The 23,291-nt window shown below is 47.7% G+C and overlaps 1 protein-coding gene and 1 long non-coding RNA gene across 2 annotated transcripts in view; one reads left to right on the top strand and one right to left on the bottom strand.

The window, feature by feature from the left end:
• Positions 1-23,291, top strand: part of PTK7 (protein tyrosine kinase 7 (inactive)) — a 60,533-nt gene that overhangs the window by 11,136 nt on the left and 26,106 nt on the right. The gene's annotated exons all lie outside the window — the stretch shown is intronic.
• Positions 1,829-3,197, bottom strand: LOC118555753 (uncharacterized). Its single transcript, XR_004927137.2, has 3 exons — positions 3,008-3,197; positions 2,785-2,875; positions 1,829-2,325 (listed from the first exon to the last, which is right to left on the bottom strand). It is a non-coding gene; the product is annotated as an uncharacterized LOC118555753 (long non-coding RNA).

Raw genomic sequence — 23,291 nt, 5'->3', positions numbered from 1 at the left:
GGTATTTGCAAATTTGAAACAAATGCCCTCATTTAGCAGCAGGCAGGCTGGGCAGTAAACGGGGGCTGTTTAAGGGCGTTTATGGCGGTCACAGGTATTTGTGGGTAGGGGGACCCCAGCAGGTTTGGGAAAGGACAGAGGGTTTATGGTTAGGTGGGTTGTACAAAGACCCCAGCCAGGTCTGTGGTAGAGGGTTGTTGTTAGGTGGGCTTTGTCATAAAAAGCTTTGCTGCCCCCTTCCCTCCCCTCCCCGGAAGTCTCTCCTTCTGGCAGACAAAGAGGTTTGAGATGGTGTTTATCCCCCTGGGGCTGATGCTGAGGGCCTTGTCCCTCTCGTTTGGCTGCCAAAGTATCAGATTTCCAATGAACCCTGCCTTCTCCCACCCCCGCAGCTTGAAAGGCTCATTAAATGTGCTTTATATATAACAAGTTGGCTGAGAGGCCCCCCCTCACTTCCAGCCAGTTTTGTGAGGAAGGAGCTAGGAAAACCTGTTTTCCTTTTGTTGTTGTTTCTGGAAGTAGATCTGTGAAGGAGCAATTGCAAAAAGACCCTGATTTTAGCAATCAGCCAAGCAAGTGTTATTTGCCTTTGATGGGGCAGCTTAGCTGGGGATGATCTGCCCCAGGCCTGGTGGGTGCCACCCGCCCGCGCACAGGGAAATTCAGAAATCTGTTCAGGAAGGGAGTTCTGGCTTCACAGCTTGCTCCCTCAGAGACCCGAGATAGTTCACTTCACCTCGCTGAGCCTCAGTTTCCCTTTTGTAAGATGAGGGTAATAATACCGACCCCATTAGGGTGCTTGTAAGGATTCCGTGAGATAATACTGTCTTTCTTCAACTCGAAAGTGCTCTTTTTTTTTTTTTTTTTTCAGTTTCACAGCTTTGAAGCCTGGTGGTAACGTAGTCAATTATGTAGTATTGTGTCTTAGTTTAACTGGGACCATCTCCTTTTAGCGTAACACAAATAACAGTGCATCTTAAAATTGGTGACTCCTTTGAAATTCAGTGTATGGGAAGGACTTAGTCTGTCATAGAGTGAATGCTCCATAAAAGATAGTTATCATACGATGAGGGTGATTTATTTACAGGTCTGCTTTTGTTTGCCATCCACCAGTAACTTTCAATAGAAACTGTTTTCCTTTTTAGTCTGGCACATAAATAACAAATGATGCTTAAGGCATAAGGCATCACGCTAGGTTGTGTATGTGAGAGGGTTGGGGGGTGGGGAGGTACTTAAAGTCTTTAGAAGGCAAGAGATTGTCTAGAGAAGGAGGTGGATGTCCCTAGGAGGGCAAACAGTCAATTATGGAAAGAAAATGCCTTTCTGATGGTAGAGTCTCCACTTTAAAAAGCTGGGCTATTCCTGGGGGAGACTCGAGACTCACTCCAGGAACGGATTGTCTGGTAGGCACATCAAGACAGAACCAGAAGAGAGTAATTAACAAGGCAAGGATGCAGAGAAGCACCAAAGAGGGGGGACCCAGAAAGTGCCAGGCGATGTGAGTGGGAGCAGGCAGGAGAAAGACAGGAGCTGGTTGCATTTCCTTCCCCTCCCAGGTTGCACAGTTGTGTGGGGTTGATCCAAGCTTTGTGGAGACAACTGGGGCTATTCATTCTGCTTTGTGCTACCTCAGCATTTGTCTGAGGGCACCTTCCTCTCCCATCTCCAGGACAAAAGTGGCCCAAAGGCTGGGGAGTTCATCATTTGCTTGAGTTCTGGTTTATTTGATGGTAGGATGGATTAGCTGTGGGGTTGGGGTTTAGATGGTAGACAGAAAGAGAAAGAGATCTCTTTCATATGCATTAGTGAAAGAAAGTGAAGAGCAAAACTTTTTTTTCTTTTTTTTTCAATAGGTTGCTGTGTAGATTTGTGCTCCCGGCCTTCCAGATGTTCACTTCTACCTTATAGGGGTTTCAGAATACATTCTTTCTGTGTTGTTGTCCAGAATTTTAGCCCTCGGTAGGTGTGGCCAGCTAGGAAAGGGTCTGATTAATGGATCACTTTCGGAACGCAAGAACTCAGACGTCCCAGGGTCCAGGAGACGCAGCTCCTGTATGATGTGAATGCCCTGTTTGCTTCCTTTGGCCGCCTTTGGCAGTGTCTTGAAGAAGAATAAGGTATTGTAGCTGATGTGTCTTGAACAATCAGGAAGAATGGTGTTGAGGTTAAGAAAATTCCAGTGCTCTTCTCCTAACAGCCTTTGATGTACTGGTATTTATATCATCAAAAAAGGCATTTTTGGTGATACAAAACTTACTTCGAAGGCCGTCTGAAACTCAGTGTGAATTTTCTTCTGAGGAAGCCAGTCTCCCCGGCTTCTCTGTCCTGTGAGGATTGAAAGAGGCAGTGGTTCTTTTCAAACCAGGTCAACAAATACTTTGGAGCCCTTTTTATATCTCAGGCACCCAGAGAGATACCTGTGGGCCCTCAGTGGTCCTCAGTTTGGTCATTGCCCAGTTTGGCTCTGACACCCCAGATTCCTTATTTACACCCACGACCAGAAGAACCTAGAGAGGACTGGGATGGACCTCCATGGGTCTCTTGCCTGCTGCTGGCCGGGGGGTGATGGCTGTGGCGTTAACAGCTGCCTGTTCTGTCCCAGGCTGCTGCCCCAGCCCCGGGGAGAGGTGTTGATCAGGCCGACGGGATGGCAGATCCCCCTGAGCCCTAGGTTGGAAGTAAATTAGCTAAAGGTTGCTCTTAGACTCCTGACAAATTGCTTTCAGTTTTTGCGGCCAAAAGAGAACTCTGAAAACAGGGTGTAAATTGGGTTATTTACACTACCTCTGTTTTTGTTGCTTCCATGAAGTTGGTGAAGGAGGGCATGGATCCAAGTGAGCTTTTCAGGTTCTTGGATGCTCTGTTCCCCAGGTACCTGGCATCAGGTGAAGAGGAGGGGGTGGGTGGGCACGTCGGGGTGTAATGCCCTTGAATGCAGGAAGTGTGGTGACCGGACAGGCCTTTGAGGTGCCTGGGACCAACCCCTTTCATTAGATCAAAGACATACCTTTTGTTTCCCCGCTCACACTTTCCTCTCCTGGAGCCAGAGTTGTAAAGAGGTGGAGTTTGAGGGTCTGCATCTGGTGGCCGGGTTGGCAAGTGGAGTGGGGGGCAGAGGGAGGGGCCCTCCCTCCTGCTGAGCACTTCCTGCCTTCTACGCTTGCTGCCCTCTGTGTGCAGGGGGTCTGCCTGGGCTAGCCTGGGCACCTCAGGCTCCGCTGGGCCCCTGCCCGGTAGGGCCCTGCCTGAGCTGGGCTGTAAGCTGGTGAAACCAGCCACACAAAGACGGATTTCACTCCGGGCTAAGTGTTTTGTTGCTGAATCATTTGCATTCATTAAAAGTAGTGAAGGGCCAGTGATATTTAAGGCAACACGCCGGGTTTGCTGGAGGCTGCTGCCTTAGAACCTCATTAAGAATTCTTGGGGCGGCGAGAGGATGGGTGCAGCTCATTCAGAGCTTACTTAACTTCTGACTGCTTTGGGCATAGGCCAGCTACTAAAATATGAAAAATGTTTGCCCAGCAGCCCCCAGTGCTTGGCCAGACTGCCCTGGCCAAAGAAAACACACACTTACAATTCATTATTTAGCCTCCTCCTGCGAGCAAGCTCGTGTCTCTTCCTCCCATGGGACCTTGCTGAGTTGGGGGCACGGCGGTGGGGGGGGCAGCGGCGGCCGGGGGGAGGCGCGGGAAGATTCTTACCTATTTTAAGAGGAAGCTTGGCTGAAAGCAAGTGCTGTCTATCCTCGCCTCACCCCACCCCTACCTCCCTTCCCTAGGTTATTTCACTCATTCCCTACTGAGGGATTACAGGGTGTTTCGGTATTCTTTTTTTTTTTTTTTTTTAAAGATTTTATTTATTTATTTGAGAGAGAGAAAGCATGAGAGGGGGGAGGGTCAGAGGGAGAAGCAGACTCCCCGCTGAGCAGGGAGCCCAATGCGGGACTCGATCCCGGGACTCCAGGATCATGACCTGAGCCGAAGGCAGTCGCTTAACCAACTGAGCCACCCAGGCGCCCCTACAGGGTGTTTCTTAGGATTTGCTCTTTAAAACAATGCCATCACAAATGTCCTTGTACCTACGTTTGCCCTTGTGCTTGCGTGTCTGTAGGATAAAGTCCCAGAAGTGGAGCTGCTCTGTCGAAGGACATGAACATATCAAAATTGTGTACAACATTCTGCATTTATGTAATTTTTCTGAAGTGGGAATTTATAGCTTTTATCAAATTTCTTTTTCTTTTTTAAAAAGATTTTATTTATTTTTAAAGATTTTATTCATTATTCATTTGAGAGAGAGGGCATGGGGGCTGGTGATGGAGAGGCTGAGGGAGAAGCAGACTCCCCACTGAGCCGGGAGCCTGGTGCGGGCCATCCCAGGACCTGGAGATCATGACCTGAGCCAAACGCAGATGCTTAGCCATCTGAGCCACCCAGTACCCCTTTAAAGATTTTATTTATTTATTTGAGAGAGAGAACAGGAGCAAGGGGAGGGGCAGAGGGAGAAGCAGACTTCCCACTGAGCAGGGAGCCCTGACTCGATCCCAGGACCCTGAGATCATAACCTGAGCCGAAGGCAGACGTTTAACCGACGGAGCCACCCAGGCGCCCCTTTGATCAAATTTGTGAATCACCGCTCTACGGTAGGCCTGTGAAAAATCACACGGGATAATGTGTGAAAACTGGTAAGCATGGTTCAGATGTGGAGCATTGCCAGGGGGACCAGAGAATTAATCGTCCAGACGGGGACATTATTAATAATTGTGCCAAGATAGCCAGCACCAGTCAGGGATGTTCTAGAGAACTTGGGAGTGTGGTAGCCCAGCACCCACCAAGGCTCTCATTCCCTCATTTCTGAGACCGTGTATGTTCTGTCTTCTACACCACGTAGCTCTGAATTACCTGCTCCTCTTCATTTTCCATTCTATCAGATGTATTCTTTTTGTCACCCGCAACTTGATGATAAGCTTAGTGGCTTGAGTTGCTGTCCTCTGTTTTCCCACAAGGCCGGTAACCCTATCCCCAATGTTCCGTGTTTGCTCAAGAAGTTGGATTCCACAGACCAGAATTCTAGTTCTGGAAGCAGTTTAACTTTTCTGAGCTCCTTTCTTCATCAGTATGAGGAAAATGATAATGTCCAGCTCATAGGCTATGGTGAGGGTCTTTGCAGGGAAGTTTGTCTGGAGTGGGGGGGGGGGTTGTGGTGTTGCCATTGTGTTGTGGCAGGTGAGCTCCAGGGACACTTACAACTCCTCATGGACATATGCTTGGAGCCTTTAGGCTCTGCTTGGCTGGCTAGATTTGTTTTTTCTGCTTCTCCATTTATTACTGTCCCCTTCATCGCTCTTGTCGCTCTTCCCTTCCATCCCATTGCCCGTGGCTTAGTTCAGTTCTTGTCATTTCTCCCTTGGAATACTGCTGGAAAAAAGAATGATTTTTTTTTTTTTTTTTTGAAGGCAGCATCTTTTTTTTCCCTCCTCAAAAACATCAAGAAGATATGTACTTTATGAAACCTGAGATAAAAAAAAAAATCAGATGAGAAGCAACAGACCAAGATCAAAAGGAAGCTGACCAAGAAGGGTGAGGAGATAAATAGGGGACTGGCTGAGATAACGAATAAGTATAAGGGAACACAAATGCAATAGCAAATTAAGTTTCCAGCATCATCTTTAAAGGGCCTAATGGGCTGTACAATTAACCTAATCAGTGCCATGTAGTTGTGGAGCTCTCAGAATCCAGGGGAAAATGTACAGTGAGATGAAAATGATAAAAAAAAAATGTGATAATTCGAGAAATAGAGTCAAGATTTTAAAAAGCAATGAACAGGGGCTCCTGGGTGACTCAGTCGGTTAAGTGTTGGACTCTTAGTTTCAGCTCAGATCATGATCTCAGGATCGTGAGCTCAAGCCCCATCCCATGATGGGCTCTGCGCTCAGCGGGGAGTCTGCTGGAGATTTTCTCTCCCTCTCCTGCCCCCCACCCATTCTTTGTCTCTCTCAAATAAATAAATCTTTTTTTAAAAGAAAGCAATGGGGCGCCTGGGTGGCTCAGTCGGTTAAGCGTCTGCGTTTGTCTCAGGTTATGATCCCAGGGTCCTGGGATCGAGCCCCTCATCTGGCTCCCTGCTCCGCGGGAAGCCTGCTTCTCTCTCTCCCACTCCCCCTGCTTGTGTTCCCTCTCTCGCTCTCTCTGTCAAATAAATAAATAAATAATCTTTACAAAAAATATAAAAGAAAGCAATGAACAAAGAGTATACTAGTCAAATTAAAAAGCAAAAAGTATATCTTGTAGATCCTAGGAGGCAATGAAAGCAAACAAAACACAATACATACAGCAAAGGAAGAAGCATTGTGGTATTAGAATGTAAAATAGATAAAAGCAAAGACAAATATGTCAGTGGTGATGGTAGATTTCAGTGGAATAAGTTTCCTGCTGAATTAAGACAAAATGAAGATTGAATAAAAAAGTTTCATGCTCTTCACCTGGGACAAACCCAAGATAGCGATAAAGTTTGTTTTATTGTTCTTTTTCTACCTTTAGACAAATAGCTTAATTTATTTCATTGTTTAGGAAATCATTTAAGTTTATTTTCTTCGAAATAGAGCTTTGAAATTAATTTGAAATGAAAACATGTAGAATTGATAACTTAAGATCCTTGCCTGAAAGAAAATAATGAAAGAAAACTTTGGCAGGTCCAATCAAGAAAAAGAGAAAAGGTCACTATTAGGCAAAACAAGAAAGGAAAAAGAGGCTTTAACCTCATTCTTGGCTTTACAACAATTTCTTGAGCACATACTGAGCACCTGGGAGACACTGGGGACACGTAGCAGGGAACGAGACAGAGCTCACTGTTCAGTGAGGAGGGCATACGGAAACGTTTACTAGTAATCACAGTTGTGATCATTGCGATGGAAAGATTTAAAAAATTTATCCCAGGTTACCCTGTTCAATGCCATGCTAAGTAGTCTACGCAAGGAAAATATAAATTACCAAAGTTTATTCAGGAACCGTTAGAATGACTAAGGACCGGTGTCTATTGAAAACAGTCGGAATATCGTAAAAACAACTAAACAAAACCCAAAGCGGTTGTATCTGAAGGCATTGACAGGAAATTTCAAAAATGCTGAGGAAATAGAGCTTTGTGATGCAAAGACTGTCACCGAGCCCAAGAACAGATGGATGGCCACCCCACTCCTGTCACAACGTTGATACAACCTTGCTTCCAAACGCTGACTGACGGTTCAGAAAAGAGAAGCACACTGATTAGAGAGCCATGTAAGAGTGTAATATAAAATACTGTCAGCTTACATCTAATAATATGTTAAAGGATAATCTACTATAAACAACTAAAGGATTCATTCCAAAAATGCACAGGTAGTTTAATCAAATAGAATTCATTAAAATAAGACACAGTCACACAAGTTATTGCAATAGATGCAAAATGACATGAGATACAAATTAACATCCATTCTTGATTTTTTTTTTGAAGAAAAAATTTTAAACCACAGCCCACATTACACTTAAAAATGAAATTATAGGGGCGCCTGGGTGGCTCAGTCAGTTGAGCATTCAACTCTTGATTTTGGCTCAGGTTATGATCTCAGGATGGTGGGATGGAGCCCCATGTGGGGTTCCTCACTCAGTGGGGAGTCTGCTTGAGATTCTCTCTCTCCCTCCCCTTCTAATCCTTGCCCTGCGCTCTAGCTCGCTTTCTCTCTCTCTCAAATAAATAAATAAATCTAAAAAAAAAAAAACTATAATGCTGTTCTCATTAAAATAAAGAAGGCATTATTATATTAACGTAATATCACTACTATTTTAACATTATCCTGGAATTTCTACTTGAAATAATACTGTAAGAAAAATGAAAGTCAAAATAAAGTTAGTGGTTTTTTGTAGATGGCATCAATTTTTTTTTTTTTTTTTAAGTAGGCTCTACACCCAGCATGGGGCTCAAACATACAACCCAGAGACCAAGAGTCACATGCTCTACCAACTGAGCCAGTCAGGCGCCTTGATTTTTACATGTGAAACTCAAGTATCAACTGAAAACCGCTAGACTCAATGAGAGAGTTCACTCATTTGGCCAAATACAAAACTACACAAAACCCAGGTTTGCTACTTACCAGCAAATAACCTTTTAGAAAATACAAAGAAAACCTTTATCACATTCACAAAATCAAAAATCAAAATACTCAGGCATAAAGCAGTTATCATGGAAACTGTATGTTGAAGGAGTCTAAATATCATCCTTCTCCCTCTGAATTTGGTGGGGCGGGGGGAAAGACAGACACAGGAATTGGACAGATGGAAATCAGTATATCATCTTTATTATTGATAAAGACCAGGTTGAGGAACAAGGTTTAAATCTGAAGAGGATAAGCTTGACTGATTCATCCCTGAGTGTGTGTGTGTGTGTGTAGGCTACCTATATAAAATGTGTCCTGTCTGCAAGGGGGTGGATCCCTTAAGTGGGTTGGGGAGGAAGGGTCAGAGCCAACTTGCCCAATCAGACATCATCCCTCCCTGGGGTTCATAAGAGTGGGGATCCACTGGCACCCTCTCTGCTGTGATGGAGAGGAGTTATTCCTTCTTCAAACTTCCTCCCTTTGCTCTCAGAACTCACTGGGGCTTAATTGCCCTGTCCCTAGATGCCTGAGGGTGTGGGCACCTGGGGGTGTGGCTCTTCCCTCCAGGGAAGGGGCAAAGCTATCCCTCAGCTATTCTTGCTTCCACTTTACTAACCACCCTGCTCCTTGGTGGATCCTTCTAGGACCCCTGGAGAGCATGGGTAGATTTCTCCCCAGAAGGCTCTCATATGGATGAAAACAGGACAATATTTAAATGAATTGGAAGGAACTCAGTACCCAGGGGTGAAAATTCACTTCCTGTCTATTTCCCAGCCCAAATCATGTGCAAACACTTTTTCTTCTGAGAAGTTTAACAGTTGAGAACAGGAACCTTCATTACTTTGTTCATTACTGTATCCCCAGCACTTAGAACAATGCCTGACACGTGGTAGGCGTTCAGTAACTTAATGACCGTTCTCAGGAGGGAGAAGTGTAACATGTAATGCAGCAAAGGCCTTATAGTCTTGATCTTATTGATTACAAGCTAATAAAGAAAAAAGTAGACATGGGGCACCTGGCTGGCTCAGTTGGTAGAGCATAAGACTCTTGATCGCGGGGTTGTGAGTTCAAGCCCCACATTGGGTGTAGAGATTACTTAAAAATTAAAAAAAAAAAATCTAAAAAAAAGTAGACAACAAAGTTGAATAGGAAATGGACAGTAAGGGTTGATGGAGGGAGGTGGGTCGGGGATGGGCTACATGGGGGATGGGCCTTAAGGAGGGCACTTGTGATGAGCACTGGGTGTTGTATGTAAGTGATGAATCACTGAATACTACTCCTGAAACCAATATTGCACTATATGTTAACTAACTAGAATTTATTTATTTTTTACTTTTTTTTTTTTTTTTAAAGATTTTATTTATTTGACAGAGAGAGACGGAACACAAGCAGGGGGAGTGGGAGAGGGAGAAGCAGGCTTCCCGCTGAGCAGGGAGCCCGATGCGGGGCTCCATCCCAGGACCCCGGGATTATGACCCGAGCCAAAGGCAGACACTTAACCGACTGAGCCACCCAGGTACCCCTAACTAGAACTTAAATAAAAATTTGAAAAAAAAAAAAAAAAAAAGGAAATGGGCAATAAGAAATTCAGCTAACCAGTAAACACATGAAAGATTGCTTTATCTTGTTAAGGACAAACTAAATGTGTCGAATGAATTGCAAATTGCAACAAATCATTATTTCACGTCTCTCAAATTGACAAAGATTAGTAAGTGTCAGTGTGGGAAGGACACATAAGTTGGCACAACCTTTAGAGCCATTTGTCATTTATCAAAAACTGGAAATTGTATTCTCCTTGGTCCAAGGGGGTTCTGTTTCTAGGAAGTCATCCTACAGAAACACTCATTATTAGTGTACCTAGGTGCCTGTACAGAGAGGTTTAGTTGGAGCATTGTTTGTAATGGCAAAATATTAAGCCATCCAAATGTTCATAATTGGGGATTATTATGGGATAATGCCATATTTGTCCTATTCTTTCCCTAGGGTGCCGGACAAATAGATCATGGGTCATTGACGCAGTGAAATAATACATAGCGGTCGAAGTGAATGAACTAGAGCCATGTGGACAGACACGGGAAGATATCTGTAGTTAACCGTACAGCGAAAAAAGCAAGCGGTAGAGTAGCAGGTGTTCAGGGTTGCACTGTGTTCCCCAAAAGGTTAACGTCCAAGTCCTAAACCCCAGTATCTGTGAATGTGACCTTATTTGGAAATAGGAACTTTGCAGATGTAATCAAGTTAAGGTGAAGTCATTAAGGTAAGTTCTTTTTTTTTTTTAAGATTTTATTTATTTATTTGACAGAGATAGCGAGAGAGGGAACACAAGCGGGGGAGTGGGAGAGGGAGAAGCAGGCTTCCCACTGAGCAGGGAGCCCGATGCGGACCTCGATCCCAGGACCCTGGGATCATGACCTGAGCCGAAGGCAGATGCTTAACGACTGAGCCACCCAAGCGCCCCATTAAGGTAAGTTCTAATCCTCTGTGACTAGAAGTATCCTTACAAGAAGAGACACAGAGAGACACACTCAGAGAGGAAAGACGGCCACGTGAAGGAGGTAGAGCTTGGAGTGATGCATCTTCAAGCCAAGGAATGCCAAGGATTGCCGACAACACCAGAAGCTAGGAGGGAAGCATGGAATAGACTCTGCCCAGAGCCTCCAGAAGGAACCAGTCTTACCAACACTTTTGAGTTCACACCTCGGCCTCCAAAACTGTGAGAGAATAAGCTGTTGTTTTAAGCAACCCAGTTGTGGGAATTTGTTGCAGCAGCCCTAGGAAGCGGATGGGACAGATAAGGCATTATCCCACAGTCATGCCTTCTGTGGGTGCACCTGCTGCCCTCTCCGTGACAAAGCGCTCTTTCAGTCCGTCTTGCACACTAACAACTACCTTGTCAGAGGCAGGGACCTGCTGGCATGGTGATTTTTTTTTTTTTTCGGACAGCCTGAGCAGGGTAAATTTGTATCTCACTTTCTTTGCCTTCTCCCGCACTCGTGTCTAGTGGCCTCTTGCTGTGGTCCCCCTTATCGCCTCTTAAACTCTGAGCATCCTGAATTACCTGGAGTTCTCTGACCATGCTTTGTCTTTGTGCTTCAGTCTTGTACTTGCCAAGCCCCATTCCTTGTGAAAAGCTTGTTTTGATGAGCCTTCCTCCAGGATTCTTCTCTGCGCCCCTGTTCCCCCCACTTTGAGTTAGAAAGCTTGTCTTGTGCATCCACCCACCGCATTGTGTGATAATGTGGTAAAGCCTTGATGATGATCGGGTGTCCTCTGCAGGCAGATGACCTGAGATTTGAATCCTGCATTTGCCACTTAGTAGCTGTGTGACCTTGAGCAGGTTGTTTACCTCCCTGTGCCTCAGTTTCCTCATCTGTACAATGGGGATCGCAGTATCTACTTTAGTGGGTGGTTGTAAGCATTAACAAGCTAGTATGGTTAAAATGCTTGGAACGGTGCCTGGGACATAGTAAGTGGTCAGTAAGTGTTAGCTATTATTGTAATTATATGTTTACTTGTCTGACTCCCCCACTATACTGAGATACTTAAAGGCAGTAATTGTGTGTTTTTCTCTCATCCCCAGTGTCTTGCAGAGTACTTGGCACATGGTAGGCTCTAGATAAATGTTTGTTGAATTAATAATGATAATTAACATAATTGCCTACGAGGATCCCATATTGGGCTTTGACCCTCTGCTTATTCCACATCATGCAGGGATAATGGAGCTAAATATGGCTCAGTAAAACCACCACAGATCAGTTCGTGCTTCCTGAGCACCTCCCAACGGGCAAGGCACCTGCAGTGGAGGGGAAGGAGGAGTGTGAGGCCAGCCCTTGTGCTCAGGGAGCTTAGAATCTAGTGGGGAGGACAGGTGGTGAGCATAGGAAATGTTTTGTTAACAATAGGAGGTTTTAATAACCATTTGTGAGAGCAATAGAAGACACAGGAGGTACATTCATGGTTATTATTTCAGCTGGTGGCACGTTGTTACCTAACTTCTTCCTTGTTTTCCAAGTTCATTCTAGAAATTTTCTTAAACTTTTTAACAAGGAAACTTAAGTCTAGAGGCTTCACCAGATTCAATTCGATTTTTTTTTTCATGTGTACTTCCCTCAGCAGACACGTAACATCTGGTTGTCTCTCTGGAATTAGCAACCATCAATAATCATTGCTGGATCCATTATTTCATTAGGGGTTGTAAAATGGTGATATGGTATTTATCATCTGGAGACTCCTGTAAAGACAAACCTCCCCTCGTTGACTGGTTTTCCTGAGGTGTAGCTATTCAGAAAGGGAATATAAAGCTTGATGCTTAACCAGTTTTTAAAATAATAAGTTGTTTTTCTAGCATCCTTCAGAGGTGACCAATGGAAGGCGTTAAGGCTTTTCAATTTTTTTTATTTTTAAATAATCTCTACACCCAACGTGGGGCTCGAACTTTTACAACCCTGAGATCAAGAGTCACACGCTCTACCGACTGAGCTAGCCAGGTGCCCCGTTTTGGGCTTTTTAAAAACATCATTATGAAGTCATGGATTTTGGGGTGCCTGGGTGGCTCAGTTGTTCAGTGTCTGCCTTCGGCTCAGGTCATGATCCCAGGGTCCTGGGATCGAGCCCCACATCGGCTCCCTCTCCCACTCCCCCTGCTTGTGTTCCCTCTCTCGCTGTGTCTCTCTCTGTCAAATAAATAAAATCTTTAAAAAAAAAAAAAAAGAAGTCATGGATTTTAACTTGGTGTGTGTAAGTCCATGTGGTTCTTACCCTTATGGATGCTTAGTCCCGTCTTTGGCCTGTGGGAGCCTCTTCAAGCTGGTCCTGAACTGTTTGATGTGACTTTACTGGTCTTTGCATGTTCCCTTGTATGTGATGATGTTTCAGGCTTGTCTTGTGCATTTCCTGCCCCAGACCTGGAATCAGGCACTTCTCCAATGAGGAAGGGCATGAATTTTTTAAGATAATTGGTCCAATTTCCGAACCACTTTGCAGGAGGGAATTATTATAATTTATACTCCCATCAGCAAAGCATGAAGACCATTTTCTCCATATACTCACCAATGTTGAGTGCTATTTTAAAAATCTTGGTGTTCATTTGATGGGCAGAGTAACTTATTCTAATTTGCATTTCTTAGATTCCTAGTGCTTTGGAATGTTTTTTTTGTTTTGTTTTTAGTATTTTATATATTTGAGAGAGTGACAGAGAGCATGAGCTGGACGGGAGGTTGCAAGGGAGAGGGAGAAGCAGACTCCCTGCTGAGCAGGGAGCCCGAGGAGGACACAGGGCTCCATCCCAGGACCCTGAGATCATGACCCAAGCTGAAATTAGACCCTTAACCGACTAAGCCACCCAGGTGCCTTTAGAATGTTTTCTTATATTAATTTTTGCTTTGAGAACTCTTCATATGTTTTGACCATGTTACTTTTAGAATTTTAGTAGTTATTTATGATTGATTTGTAACTATATATCAAGACTAGCAGTCCCTCTCCTGCCAATTGCTGGAAATAATTTTCCTAATGTATTGTTTGCCATTGAGAGTTGTTTACAGCTCCTATTTTATGTAGTCTTTTCCTTTACAAAGCATAGAATTTTCCAGGCCTCTCTTGTGAGGGCCTTACGGGACCAGAAAGCTGCAGCCTAGTACTGATCACCAGGTATTAGTCAGCACACAAACACTGTGCTCTCCTTACCTGACTGCAGCTGTGTTCCTTGAGGCCAGAGACCTGCCTTGTACCACGAGGGTCAGGATCCTTTCTCACCTGACAGGCTTGCTCCGATTCTTTTTTTTTTAAGATTTTATTTATTTGACAGAGAGAGACACAGCAAGAGAGGGAACACAAGCAGGGGGAGTGGGAGAGGGAGAAGCAGGCCTCCCGGCTAGCAGGAAGCCCGATGCGGGGCTCAATCCCAGGACCCCGGGACCATGACCCGAGCCGAAGGCAGACGCTTAACGACTGAGCCACCCAGGCGCGCCGCTTCTCCGATTCTTGTTCATGTCCAAGGTGCCTCTTACTTGAGCATCTTTGGGAGGGGAGTGAAGGACACTGAGCAACTGCTCATCTGCACAGCCCGCGGGCCCCTAGGGCAGCGGGCAACCGAATGCCAGGTTCCCAGCAATCGGCAGCTACGCTGTGGGGCTTCCCCACGCAGGGCAACCCCTCTCGAACCGTGGAGCCCCACAGGTTTGTGTCCTGTGATGAGGGGGCTCTCAGGGTCTGTTCAGAGAGAACCGCTGCGCTCAGATGGCAGCGATTGGGCGAGTGACAGATCAGACAGGGCACTTTGCCCCTGCCAGCGGTCTGCATGAGAGAGATGCCCGCAAAGGCCTACACCAGGTGAGGGATGTTTGTGATGGCATGTACTTCCTAAAAGATAAAAAACATCTCGAACATAATAAGGACAATAAAGGACTCACATAGCCCTTAACTTAATACGTGCCAGGCAGGGTTCCAAATGTGCTACATTTATTAACATGTGAATTTACTTTTCACAAGCCTGTGAGGCAGATAATGTTATTTTATACATTTTATACAAAAGTAGAGGCACCGCATGGGTAGACAGCTTGCCTGAGGACATAACGCTTGGTGAGTGGGAGAGTAGAAATGGAGTGCGGGCAGCCTGACTCCAGACTCTGGGCTCTTGCCACATCTCCATCCTGCCTGTACTTCAGAGGCCAGGGCCTTAAAGTTGTGTAGCTCTTCAACCTTCCCAGAGGGCACTGCATCCTCCTAAAGGCCTTGCATGGTAAAGAGCAGCCAGCTGATTTTACAAATGGGGAGGCGAAGGCCTGCAGAACAGAGTGACTTGCTCAGAGCCAAGTCGAGGATGCAGGGTTTTGTGCATTTGGTAACTGACAGTCATCTGGCACCAAAGTCAAACCCTTTGAACTAGGAACAGAATTACCCTTAGATGCAAGCAAAGGGATAGCCTTTTCCCTTTCAGGGGGGCCAAAACCTTCAGGGTCTGGTGAACATGGCAGTTTTACTCAAGGCTCTTTCTGGGCATCCCTCTGACTTGGCAGCAGGCTCTTGAGGGCTGTGTAGGGGCCTTCTCTTGAGATCTTGTGGTCCGAACCCAGGCCTGGCCCCTTGTGGAAGTCGAATGCTTTGCCCTTGTGTGAGGAGTCGCAGACTGAGTTCCAGAAGCACCAGGACTGCTGGGTCAGAGGTTCTGGAAAGGTGGGGTGGAAACTGCCCCGCTGTCTTCTTGCTCCAGGCCTAATGGCTCAGACCATTTTTAGATGTCAGGAAGTATAACAATATGGTACATTTATCTTGGTGAATAATGGATGAGCCCAGGGAAGGTACTGTACTTTTCCTGGTGAATTATTTACCAGGAGCCCTCTAATTTGAGGGCTCTCCATTATAAATGGCCTGAATCTGGTATATAGAGAGCTCCTCCCCCTTCGCTACCTTCCCCAGGTCTCCTGCGCACAGGCAAGCTGTAACCTTTCACATCTAGTCAAAGAGTGAGTAGCCCTGGGGCCCAAGCCAGGGACTGTCTGAGTTTGGAGTCCCTGAGGCTGCTGGGAGGGGTGAGGAGGACCTCCCTACTAGAGACACAGGGACGGACCTGCCAGGATCATGACCTGAGCTGAAGTCCGTCACTTAACCTCTGAGCCACCCAGGTGCCCCAATTTTAGTCTTTTATTTAATCTCTTAACTGCAAATCACTACTAGTGACTTGCTCCTTTATTTTTTAAGGAAAATAACCAAGAAAGTCATTTTTTTTGAGAGCCAGGGGAACTTGGGGTAAATGTGGGGCCGGGCCCTGCTCTACAGGCGTGAGGACTGCATGCCTCCATGTGTGTGCAGTCGTCTGCTCTGGGTCTTTGTTTTTCTTGTCCCTTTCTCTGCGTCTCCATGACTCTCTGTTACTCTGTCTCTCCTTGTGTCTCTGCCCATGTATCTCTACGTGTTCACCTCTTACCTACTCCTCTGTCAGGGTCTGGGTTTCTCTCTATTCTCTCTGCCCGTGTCTCTTCCTCTCTAAGTCAGCCATCTCCCGCTGTCTCTCTGTCAGTTGTTAGTCTCTGTCTGTCTGTCTGTCTCTGTCTCCTCTCTTTTTCTGTCTCTGTCAGTCTCCCTCCAGCTCCCTTCATCTCATCTCCCTGTCTCTCTCCATCAGTGTCTACTCGCCCCCCTTCCCTCTCTCCCTCCCCCCGCCTTGCCTCCCTCTCTTCCTCTTTTTCCCCCACTCCTGCTCCCCTCTCTCTCCCTCCGTGACTTTAGAGGTCTGTAAGAAGCACCTCCTGGAATGGAGGGACAGCCAGTTCCAGACTTAAGTGAAGCCAGATCCTGGTGCCTTCCAGACCCTGACTCAAAGATTGACAGAGTAGGCATGAAATAAACTTTTAGGTCTTTGTCATTTTTTTGGCTATTCAATTCAGTTATTGCATCAGCCACTCTTAGGGGCTTTTTTTTTTCCCTTCAGCTATTTGTGTGTGCTTTATGTTTTATAATGTTTTCTCCCCAAAGTCGGTTATCCCTAGGCTTGAAGCGTCTGGTGATGAGTTGCACGTTTTTGCTGCTTTTAAAAATAACTTACAAGGAATTGTTTCTGTTATTCATCAGTTTGTGTTTTTTTTCATCTGTTGTTATTGATTTGAGGATTGAAATAATTCATTTTGCCATCTTTAGCCAGAATGCTTTCTTTAAACAGCTGATTAAAAAAAAATGACTTTCTTGGTTATTTTCCTTAAAAAATAAAGGAGCAAGTCACTAGTAGTGATTTGCAGTTAAGAGATTAAATAAAAGACTAAAATTGGGGCACCTGGGTGGCTCAGAGGTTAAGTGACGGACTTCAGCTCAGGTCATGATCCCAGAGTCCCGGGATCGAGTCCCACATCCGGCTCCCTGCTTGGCAGGGAGTTTGCTTCTGCCTCTGATCCTCTCCCCTCTCATGCTCTCTCTCACTCTCAAATAAATAAAATCTTTAAAGAAAGTTTATATTTTAAGCAGGAAAATGAGGTTTATAAGGAGTCTAGGAAGTATCTATGGTTTGATTTTAACTCAGCAGATTTTAAACTGGCCTGCCTTCCACTTCCCCTCTGTCCATGGCTCCCCCTCACCTTGTAACACGAGGCCAGATCCCGTCACATCTGAGTAATATTTGAGCAGTATGTTCATGGCTGCAGGATTTGGTCCCCACTACAAAACAGTCTTCCCCTCCATCGTTTTTTCCAGCCACGCATACATGCTAGCATAGGTGGCTAAGAGAACTTTTGATGGTGGGAGCAGATCTGTCTTCACAAGGAGGCAGTGGGCACTGTGGACAGCCCTGCCCCCACACCTGTCCCCAGCAGCCTAAAGCCCAGGAGGGCACCCTTGTCTCCTCAAGCCAGTGGTTTTTCCAAGCATCCTCCCTCAGTCTGGATCTTTTGTGTCCCAGGTTGAGGCCTAAAGCCTTCAGCATCCCTTTCTCAGACTTGTCCCTCCCTGGAGAGATGGGTTGGTTTCCAGAAACAGCTGTTGGTCAGACAGGTGGAGAAGGAAAGGAAAGAAAAGAAGGCTGGGGGAGGGGCACTTTGTGGATGGTGTCTGCTTCTGACTCCTGGGCCCTGCCTTGTGCCCTGGCCCCGAGAGGACAGCCAGGCCGCAGTGTGTGTTGTCCAGCGGGGTCTCCTGCAGGCCGCCCGGGGGCACATTCGTTTCCTGCACATGTGTTAGGCCTCGCCGCGTGTCACTGGCTGTGTGGTAAGTGTAGCCCGCTGCCGCAGGCCCTGAGTGGCTCGTGCTTTCCACATCACACATAGCAAAGCGATTTCCTCACATTCCCCACTCTTGTCTGCTCCGGGAAGTGGTTTGCAGAGCGCTTCTAAATATAAAAGTCTGAGACCGACTCTTTCTCTTATCCCTTTGAAACCAGCTGAAGTCCAGCCTCTCCAGGGACTTTCTGGGTTTACGGGGGAGAAGGGAGGGAGGCAGGAGAAGCAGGGGTCTGTGTGTGTTCCACCAGGCTCCAAGGACACCCAGCGGGCAGAGTGGGACCAGGTGCGGTGATAGAGGCCAGGGTGCTTGGGGCACACCAGGAGGAGGGTGCAGGTTTAAAGACCCGTCTTCAAACTGTGGACAGCTATGTTTGGCCACTTACTTGTTTAAAAAAAAATCCACTTGCGTCTTCCGTCCCCAAACCTAACAGCCTGTTCATCTACTGGGAGAACAGCAGGAGGTAGGAGATGGCCACAGGGAAGAATCTTCAAAACACAGCGCCAAATGGAACAAAGTAAGGAGCAGAGTGAGGGATAATGCAAGACCACTTACAGAAGTTAAAAGTACCCGCCCTGGAACCGATCACATTTTCCCAGAGCACATGCAGTGAAAAGCATTTACATTAAACACGATAGAAGGGTTGGGGGAGGGTGTGGATCAAAGGGAATGAGTGAAAGGAGAGAAGCAGCCAGCGTGGCATCGTGGAAAGAACGTAGGCAGACACAGACGGGCAGACCCAGGGGCAGGACAGATCCAGGGGATACTTCCAGACCCTGCCATTTACTGGAATAGCCTTGACTCCACTTTGCTCCTCAGGAAGATGAGGCTGACCTGGGTGGGGGGTTCTTTAGGTTAGAAATAACGTGCCCGTGCTTGGGGCCGGCAAGAAGCCGGCAGTTAGAGGAACGAAGGCAGTGCCATCTAATGGAGCTTTCTGTGGGGACGGAATGGTTTTAGATCTGCACTGTCCGATATGGTGGTCTCAAGCTAGGTGTAGCCCCTGAGCACTTGAAATGAGCCGATCGATATGGAGGAGATTAACTTTCAATTTTATTTCGTTTCAATTAAGTTACATTTCAGGAGCCCCACGTGGCTAGTGGCTACCATATTGGACAGAGCAGGCCTAAGGGATAGTTTAACATCTTTACGGGTCAGGGAGGATTTTCTTTTTCTTTTCTTTTTTTTTTTTTTAAAGATTTTATTATTTATTTGAGAGAGAGAGAGCACAAGCCGGAGGAGCTGCAGAGGGAGAGGGAGAAGCAGACTCCCCACGGAGCAGGGAGCCTGATGCGGGGCTCGATCCCAGGACCCCGGGATCATGACCTGAGCCAAAGGCAGATGCTTAACTGAGTCACCCCAGGTGTCCCAGGATTTTTTCACTGAAGTAGAGGCTGCTCCACCTAAAGGGCAGGGAATCGTGTCCTCCCTTCCACAGGGAATTTGGGGTGAACTGCTCTGGCTGCTCCGGTTGGGTCTGAGATCTGTGCTCACTGCCTTATTAGCCTCCCAGGGAGGAGGCAGAGATGGGTAAAAAGAGCTCAGAAAGCAGAGTCTCCCAGAGTTTTCTGAGCCTGCCTTGAAAATTAATAAACTAAGGCCAGGCCTCCCCAGTTGCAGGGTGGTAGTCTCCAGGCTGTCATTTAGTTTGTTCCCTGCCTCCCCAGGAAAGACCACAGGATGCTCCCCAGGCTCACCTGGTGCTGTTCTCACTGTGCTGGAGCCCTTACCACTGCACCTGGGAGTCTAATGAGTGGTTGTGGAGCCTGCAGCCAGAGGCTGGGCTCTCTGTCCCCTCTGGAGCCCTGAGTGCACTGACTGAGCACCCCTGAGGTCTTCCTGGGACTGAGCCCTGGCTCCTTTCTCAGTGCCCCAGTCCAGCAGCTCTGTCGCCTTGCCCGAAGTGTGATTTCCGCAGGCCTCTGACCGGTGTCTTTAGGGGACAGCTGGTTGCTGTCTGTCCTCTCTCCTTGGGGCAGAGAATGGATATGTCCCCAGGCAGGGAGGGTGGAGAGAACTCCTGGTGCTCCCTGGCAGGCCTGTTCCAGCAACCCCCCCCCCCCGCCCCCGTCCCATTCACCAAGCCTTTGGACTCCCCAGGCATCACCTTATCCAAGGACATTTTATTTTTTATTTTTTTAAAAAGATTTTATTATTTATTTGACAGAGACACAGCTAGAGAGGGAACACAAGCAGGGGGAGCGGGAGAGACAGAAGCAGGCTCCCCGTGGAGCAGGCAGGACCCTGGGATCATGATCTGAGCCGAAAGCAGCCGCTTAACGACTGAGCCACCCAGGTGCCCCTCCAAGGACATTTTAATCTGGGGTCCCTGGTTCCCTAGCCCTTCTAGGGTTTTTTTACTTCCCTGAAAAGTATGCAGACTTTTGTGCATCTATACGTAATGTGTATTTCATTTTGAATATTGTTGACTGTCCTAGGAATCCAAAAAAGAATCACTAAAATTGGTTCCAAGGCTGCCATTTTCCAGGAGAAGAAACTGAGACCCAGAGAAGAAAATTAGGTTGGCCAAGATTGGATAAAGGTAGCCCTAGGACAAGATTTCAGGTCAGACAGCTCTTCAGTGACTTCATTCCCCCATAAATGCTAGTGGGGTGTTTATGGTGCCCAGGCACCACAAGGGGCACAGCTGTACCCTCTTGGGCCCCAGTGTCTGCGCTGTCCTCAGGCTTACAGCCTAGCTTGGGCTGCAGCGCTCAGTCACGGCACAGATGGGACTCTCAGGGGTGTCACAGGCAGTGAGCTCTTAGTGCAAGTGTGTGGCCAAGGCAGAGGCCGGATCTCCTGGTGAGGGAGGATGTAAGCTCAGCCGTTGGAATGGGAGCAGTTTGTCAGAAAGTGGTGCTGGGTCTCTGCTTGCAACCCCCAGCTGCCTCCGACCTGCACACCTGCCATTTACAGCATGGCCCTTAATCCTCCTGGGCCCTGCCCTGCCTTTACCTTCCGGCGCTGGGGGCTGGGGGCTGGGGGCTGGCGGCGGGGACTGAGCCCTTTGTTTCTGTAGCTGCCTTTGAGGTTCTTTGCAGCTAATCCAGTGCTGGGTCTTGGGGACTGTCCCGTTACATCCTCTTGTGTATTTAATTTTATAGGTAATAAATCTGCCTGGGAAGGATTAGTGATTGGCTTGGGTCACTCTGCTTGTTAGCAGTTGTGTGGAGACTAGAACCCGGGTTTCACCCCTGCCATGTTCCTTTAGCCTGGTCACACTACCTCACGGGGCTGGGTGTTTAATTCATTGCTGCTTCCTTGAAGACATCACAGCCATTTAAGGGTTACCAAGGGTGAGAGATGCGTCCCAAGTAAGGCCCTCCCAGTCCCAGCAGAAGACAGGCTGGTTCCGGGACCAAAGGTGTGGCCACTGGCTCGGGAGCATTGTAAGCCTCATTTGTGGGCATATTTGTCCCTCTGGCTTGGATGCCACATGATGCTGGACCCAGGGACCTGCTCCTGCCATCAGAGGGGCCTCCCAGGAGCGGGCAGGACAGGTTTGAGTTGTGGTTTTCATCTAAGGTAGACGAGTTGGCCGCTAGGTTGTTTCTGCCCTAATCTCTGGTGATTTTGTTCTGTTCCTCTAATCTGAATGTGGGAGCCTCTCCAGATATTTACAGTTAAATCCCAGGCTGGGTCCCTGGCTTTGCTCCTCCTGCGCTGCTCAGAACAAGGACTGTGATGGCTTGCCGAGGGCTGCGGGGCTCCCATCCATTAACCTGGGGCCTTTTGTAGACCCTGGAAAGACAGAAGAAGGGGGTAGAAACTTTGTGCTCTGCCTCTGGGTCTCACAGTTTGCTGTGGTCGATTTTCAGTGACTCCCTGAATCCTTATGTTCTGGGCTTATCATCAGTCTGGGTTGCTGGTGCTAAAACCACATACAATATCTTGCTGGTATATACTGGTGGTAGAGAGGGACATTCCAGAACCCCAAATTCACAAATACCTCTGTGGCATTTGTGTTTCTGCTGACCTGGGTGAATAGGTGAGAGGTGGGGTAGCTGAGCTTGCTATTCATCCATTTGACTTATTCATGCAGCAGTTGACATTTGTTCTTCAACAAAATGACAAATGTGTATGGGCCATGGACCTTTGGAGTGGTTCAAGGGCAGGAGAAAGGCCAGTTAAATCCAGGAAGGCCAAGGATCTGCAGTCCAGTGTGTTGACCCCTTGGGGAGGACGTTGATGCAGGGATCCTGGTACCCCTGGGGCCTCTTGTTGGCACCCTTAGAGTTTCTTGGATGGAGGAGACTTGTGAGGAGGGCTGTCCTCATGTGGGTGAGGGGGCCTGAGGCTGCTGTGTTTCCTGGACCATTTGTGCCTCTTAGGTTGAGGGCTGCCTCTCTTGGCCTGTGTCCTGAGGCCGTTGCCCAGACAGGGCACAGGGTGTTGGCAAACCTGTTCCTTGGGGGTTTGTGTGCTTTAAGAGGAGCCGCCTCAGTCTAGGCTCTGGGGGCCACATGGGAGTAAGGATGGTCCCCCACAGGGACCCAGGCTCTGGAGCCAGAGACTGAGTCTTAGGTGTGGAGGAGTCGGCCACTTCTCATATGGTCACACATTACTGTGCAAAATGCCCGTGTCAGGGCCAACCAGCGTCTTGGTAGCTCAGCCTGGTCCTGAGGCATGTGTCTGAAAGGTGGCATTTTCTTTAGTAAAAGGGAGAGAACATAGAATCAGCTGGTCAGGTTTGGCAGGTTCTGGGGCCTGCACAGGTCCTGGGGTGTTCTTCCTCGAGCAGGAGGACCAGCCCCCCTTTGAGATAGGTAGTTAAGTGGCCCAGATGGATGCTTGGACCAAAGTAGCTGAAATTACTTCAGAGCAGAAAAACTTCCTGCTGCTCTCTGCTCTCCATAAAATCATGTTTACACATATGTGTGTGCACACATGCATACGTAGACACACATGGGTCTGCTGGGCCTGGAGCCCAGAGAGCAGCCAGGAGGGCGGGGAGCGGAGTCGGTCGCTGCCCACACAGCCTTCCTCCGGGGGCTGGGGCCAAGGCGCAGGCAGAATGTCTGCATGGAGATGGCTGTTGGGGGAGCCGAGGAAATGGCTTGGAAAATGTCCTTATTGGGTATTTGCAGCTCCAGCTTTGTTGGGGTTGACACCTGGTGTGGGCAGATGGTTCTGCCTGCCTGTCGTTGCAGGGAGACTGCTTGAGGCCTCAGCCCCGTACCCTCCGCGTCCTCCGTGCTGCGCTGCGGGCTCTGTGTATGCGAACCCACTTAGCCTCACACGGCCTCAGGGGTAGGGGCGGGGTCCCCATTGCTCGGCGAGGGCAAGGGTGCGGGGAGGCCAGGCTAGGGTGGCATGGCTGGGAGGCCAGGGGCAGCACCGGTGGGCCGCTCTGAAGTGGCTGCACGGCGCGGGCTGCCTCAGGTACCACACCAGCCTTGTGTTCTCGGGGGCCTACGTGTAGGAGGCACGATGCACGGTGTGGTTGGACCGTGAATGAGGGGGC

Source organism: Halichoerus grypus, chromosome 9 (assembly GCF_964656455.1).
Source record: "Halichoerus grypus chromosome 9, mHalGry1.hap1.1, whole genome shotgun sequence".
Lineage (NCBI taxonomy): Eukaryota > Metazoa > Chordata > Mammalia > Carnivora > Phocidae > Halichoerus > Halichoerus grypus.
Note: the sequence above shows the minus strand (reverse complement) of the source record. Positions and strands in the feature narration are given on the sequence as shown.